This window comes from Papaver somniferum, chromosome 4 (genome assembly GCF_003573695.1).
Source record: "Papaver somniferum cultivar HN1 chromosome 4, ASM357369v1, whole genome shotgun sequence".
Taxonomy (NCBI): Eukaryota; Viridiplantae; Streptophyta; class Magnoliopsida; order Ranunculales; family Papaveraceae; genus Papaver; species Papaver somniferum.
This window is the reverse complement of record NC_039361.1, coordinates 83740535-83746534: the sequence shown is the minus strand read 5'-3', so window position 1 is coordinate 83746534 and position 6000 is coordinate 83740535.

Genomic DNA, 6000 nt, shown 5'->3' with positions numbered 1-6000 from the left:
CTGAGAATTAAGCGATATGAGCTTTTTGAAGCGTCATATTTTCTTTACATAGTCAGTGAAAACATTGTTACATGCTGAAGACGTTATTGCTCTATACTAGCAGGTAAGTCGTCTAGGAGCCGTCTAATCTTTCGATTCTATATGGAAGTAATTACTGAAACTGCTCAATATTCATGAGATACGCCGTTGCCTCAGCTGAGAGACTGCATATCTGTATATATTCTGAGAGATAGTATTCTCAGTCAGAGATTCATGCGACATGAGCTTTCATGCTTCGATGAGAGACATGAGCCTCAGTACATCTCTGATTTCTGGATCAGGAGCATTACAATTATGGTTTTACGATTTTAACCCTTGTTGAAATCCACCATCTACATTAAGTCCCCTGCTTAGTAAGGGACAGTCATGTTCCTCAGTCAGCACTGGATGGTGATTTTCTAATTATAGACGAAGTAAGTATTTGAACTTAGTCGTAAGATAAGATGTTACAGAATTTTTGATTGCACGAACAAACCATGGCTTGAACGAAGATCCCAGTGTCATAATAAAACGTCGTCCAACATGTCTAAATTGATGTAGGCCCGCTGATTTGGTGATAGAACCTTGGTCGGTTTAGGATTCACGGGTCCGGGCCCAAGAAAAGAAATCCTTGTTTTAGGAACAGACGCTCGTTCGTTTGTTAGTTTAACAAACAAAATAGACCTCAGTCTGATGATATAAAATTTTGTCTATGAGCTTTCACGAAAACCATTTTTTTTTTAAATATGTGAGATTTCACAAAGTGGAATAAACTCTCGTTTCAAAGGTGGGTGCTCGTACGAGAGAAAAGTTTTTTTTTTTAATAGACGTGCGTCTATTAGCAATAAAATTTTGTTTATGAGCTTTCATGAAAATTTTTATCTTCGAGCTTTCAGAAATCTTTGAAAACATATTCTCGCTTCAAAGAAAGATGCTCGTGCGAGGAGCAAAAATATATAGATATATTTTTCAAATTTACGTGAGTTTCACGTTAAATATTTGTATATTTTGTAAAATCATGTTTTGATTTTGAACAACTGTTGAAAGTAGACCATTATACATGGTGAAAAAATGTATATATCTGAGTTTTCACAATTGTAGAATGGACGTCTGTCTAGTTTTTGAAAAACCAGTGCATGTTAAAATTCACGTGGGTTGTTCACGGTTTTATGAAAATCAAGTCATGATTTTCTATAATGAATTTTGCTCGTCTTTGCAGGTTTGAGGGAACGGGCAAGTTTGCGAAATTCTGACGTTATAATCACTACATCTAGTGAAATTGTCAATAGGTGAGAGTTAGATTGTTACCAGTTTGTTACGTGTTTGTTATTGGTATATCCATGACTCCATGTCTTTCGCCTCATATAGCGGTGACTTATGGTTACAACCACTCTTCTGGCCTTTCCGTGGAACGCTCCAGAAATATCAAGTCAAAGATGAAGACTTCTGCAAATGTTCATGCCGAGGTGAATCAACCTTTCAGAGATGCTGGAAAGCTGATGCTTTGTATGCCTCTCGATCATCTGGGAGTCGTCCGTAATGGAATCAACGCTTTCTTAGCCTTAGCGGATGCAGAAGAGAAGCAGAGACGAGATGAGTTATTACTGAAAAGGAAAGCTGGAGATGAAAGGCTTGCAGCTTATCAGCAAAATGCCGCCGGCTTCAGCAAATGAGACTAGCGGCTGAAGATGAAGTCTGATCTCGCGCGGAAGGCATAGCTTCTGATTCAGATGTAGATGAATGAAGAATTTCGTCATAATTCGTCATCAGAAAATTCAGAAGTCAGGTCTTCATTGAAAATGTTGTAGAATCTTCGTCCGATGTCGGATTTTCGTGATCCACCCATGTTTCTTCATACTCGGAAAATTTCCAAGCTTTTTCAAAGAAGATTTTTGGCTTTTGAGCAGGTTTAAGGTCCAAAATTGACGAAACAGTAAACTTCCAGGAGACTTCCAGAAATTTTTCAGCTGGTATGTAGTCCAATGTTTTGGCCACATCATTTTGCTTGTTTCTCCAATTACTATGAATTTTGGGCATGTTGTAGAGGACATCCACACGAAGAGAATGATATATGACCCATCCCTATATTCTTCACCAATTTCTCCCAGATCGCTGCTTTGTGCGTGATAGTGTAAAATCATCTCAGGCGAGCTTGTTGTAAAACACTCATGTTGTGTCTTTAGACCATTCGCTTGTGTATGGAACGGTTTGTGAAGGATTTTAATGTCATTGATTCTTTTGAGATCAGGACCCCTTGATTGATACATGAGCATGGTGCTTGCAGTGTCATCTTGTTTCTGTCAGTCGTAGAAACATCACTTCTGAAACCCTGGTCACGGGACCATAACTGAGGTTGATCTCAAGAGGGGTTGATGTAGTGACCATGGGTGCATGTCCTGGTGGTAGCATTCCTTTTATGATGAATGATTAGCACATGAGAGTCTGGTGTCACGGGTCTCGGACTGTGAAACTGATCATCATGATCAGTGGACTGTCAGTCCCCAGTATTTTGTTAAACCTCTCCCTTTCGTTTTCCCTTCTTCCGGTAAGACCTAGTTAGAGGACCCAGGTAGAAAAATTGATGTAACGACCTAGGTGGTCGAATTTGGAGGTACCTTGATGAAAGACTTGATGCAAAGACCTGGTGGACACCGATCGACTGTGGAAGTTATGAATCCCATCCAAGAATTGCTGCCTGCATGTTGTATGCTCTGGAAGCTATAGGAACCTCATACGGCGTCGGAATTCGATGCTTGACCCCAACTTTTGAAGCTAAGAGACTGAGTTATCACATGATAAAGAATCACTCAATTTGGAGTTTTAGAGTTCAGCCAACGAAGCGTGCACATTTGTAATTCATAATCCCGTACAAATTTTTTCAGAGTTCGTATACCTGACGGTAAAGGCCATATCTTTCAGCTCGTATATCCGACTGATGCGCCATTTTGGTATGTTGTAAAATAAACATATACGAACATCTTTAATTGAGGAAGTATTGTCCAATTCCTCACTCATTGGTACGTTTTTGTAAACCCATGGGCTGAAGTATGTTGTATCTCATTTGTAGAGGTGATGAGAACTTCTTGTAGAAGACTTGGGATTGTGCCCGCCTGTTGTGAAAGCTTCAGAAAGACTTTCATGTGAACATATTTCATGTATACACATATTGATATGAATCATTAGTGCTTTTAGAAGTCCGATCCATCGAGTAACACTTCAGAGAACGGATAGTTGATGAAGCTGGTCATGAGGATGTTTCCCCTGAGACCATCGTTGATGCTGGATCACGATAGAATTTTCTCTAGAAATGCTTGTTGATGCCGATACTATGGTCGGAGTTGCTCGAGAGACCTAAAAGGCTAGATCCATAATTATTGACATAGTCTTTACTCCTTCATCCAGTGAGCCTTTACATTCACGAACTAATTGATGAGTTGAGCGTCCCTAAGATGAGGGTGTAGGGTTTAACCCAAATTCTCCCGAACTTTTACTGTGAAGTGCCTTGTCAGGGAATCGATGTTGTTGCGGTAGATAGCAGAGGCAGTTTCCATTCTGGATATGATCGGTGAAGAGAGAAAGTTCCTCAGTCGTGCAAGGGCTTGCGATGTAGAGAGACCCGTTGATGAAGTTTCATGGAATCACGTCAGGTCACAATAACTTGTTATTTGGATAACATTTATTGAAATAGAATTGATTTCTCCAATAAGATCAAGTCCCCGGTGTATGTTGAAGGAGTTTGTGCCATCGATGGATGAATGTTGTTGCATATGCTTTAGAAGTCTTATCATGGGATAATGAATACTTATCGATTGTATTTCAGTTGCACTTTGATCGTGCTATTGTTGAATCAGTGTGTCATCGTCGAGATATTTCTGCTAAAGCCATATGCGCCATTATCGAAGGTGTACTCTTTGATTGGGAGTACAATTTGAAGGATTCTTAGATGCTTGAGCGTTGAAGTATACATTCCTTAAGCATCAAATGCCCTAGGGGTTTGATCATCTCGGCCTTGGAGTATCTTATGTTGATTCAGCATCCCTTTCGTTACGGTAGTGGGATTCGACACTTGTGTAGACATCAGAGCTTTCTGATTTGGTGGAATACATGGACTTGCAGGAGAAACGCCCAAAGTGTTCTTTGCCATGTTTGGACATCATCTCAGTAATGAATGTTTCAGTGCTTGATTCAGAGAAACGTCATATTCAACCACTTGGTAAATACTAAAGCGGTGAAGCTACCATTCATAATGTCTTGCGGAGTTGCTAGCAGAATTGAGTCCCCATGCTAGGATAGCATGTGAGGAAATAAATGACATAGAAATGGAATGAGACTTTGCCTGAGTGTGGAACCTCTTGATGAATTTCTATGCATCTTTTGCAGGTTCTTGCTTCAACCTCGTCAAAGTTTGAAATTCCTCCAAGTACTCTGATGATGGAATGTCCGTCAAATCTTCTGGATCGGAACTTTCTTCGTTGGAGAGGTGTGCAACTAAAGGCACTTCGTCAGTACCCATATTTTCAGCGTGGATCCACGCTCGTCTGAAGAACATGTCATATCCTGGATCTTCCTGATTATGTGAAAATTGGTTTCTGTCCATGTTGAACTTATGTTCACTTTGAAAGTGATGTAGCCATAAGTATTTACGAGCGTTCCTTCAAGGTCTCTGATTGAGATGGGAGCATGAGTAGCTTCTTGTCGAGTGATGCATGTGGATCCGATGATTTTCAGTGGAATGTTGTTGATGGCAGTGCCAGCATCAACCAACGTTCTTCCAAATTCGTTTCTTCTGAGATTGACTGTGGTAAGCAGTCCCCAGTCGTACATCTCTTGGTATGTGGCTAGAGGCTCAATAAGTATTTCCGGAATGGACTTCTTGACACGATGTGGTTCAGTGAACATGTCTCTCCTTTGTGCCTTCGACAGATAGAGCAATTCACGTTCGACAAAGGATTGAACTGCCTCTTTGATAGGTTGTTCAGAGAGTGTAAAGGTTCTGATTGGGATAGGATTCTTGTGTATTCCTTCAGTCCCCAGTTGAAGCTATTATGGATCAACCTTCTCTTTGAAAATGTGCATCAAAATATTGCAGTTGCTTGTTGGATGATTGATGAATCTATGAAGGTGACAGTACCTGGGATTCTCCATTTCTTCTTCAGTTGGCTCTCTCCTGATGAACGACAATTTGATTGCACCATCTTGAACCCAGACTTCCAGTAACTCGATCACTCCTTCATGAGAAGAGAGAAGTTTGAGTTTGTCCGATCATTTTCCCGTTCGTTGATGTCGGGTCAAGGTTTGTGAATTTCAAGATTGGTTATCTTTCTTTGGTGCTTTCAGAGGAGTTGTAGAACCGTGCTTGCGTTGTGACTCAGATTTCAATTTTCTCCCTTCCGCAACAACATTTGTGGAAGGTTGGAGGTTGTACCTGGGATTCTCCATTTCTTCTTCAGTTGGCTCTCTCCTGATGAACGACAATTTGATTGCACCATCTTGAACCCAGACTTCCAGTAACTCGATCACTCCTTCATGAGAAGAGAGAAGTTTGAGTTTGTCCGATCATTTTCCCGTTCGTTGATGTCGGGTCAAGGTTTGTGAATTTCAAGATTGGTTATCTTTCTTTGGTGCTTTCAGAGGAGTTGTAGAAGCGTGCTTGCGTTGTGACTCAGATTTCAATTTTCTCCCTTCCGCAACAACATTTGTGGAAGGTTGGAGGTTGTACTGTTTGTTGATCAAACATTTGTTACCTCGAGTTTCTCGTGGTTCCTCAGTTTTTGTAGCTTGATCTTTCCAGTAAAGAAGATGCGGTAGTTGCTGATCGCTTAGCTGCTTCATGAAGTTCTGAAAAAATCTGGAACCGGAGATTTTCCAGTAAAGCTCTGTAGACCTGGATCGTTCCGTTGATGCATAAGTCTACAAGTTGCTGTTCTGTGACATCTGGGTCCTGGAAATCCAAGGCTTGAACTCTGAATCTTTTCGCATAGT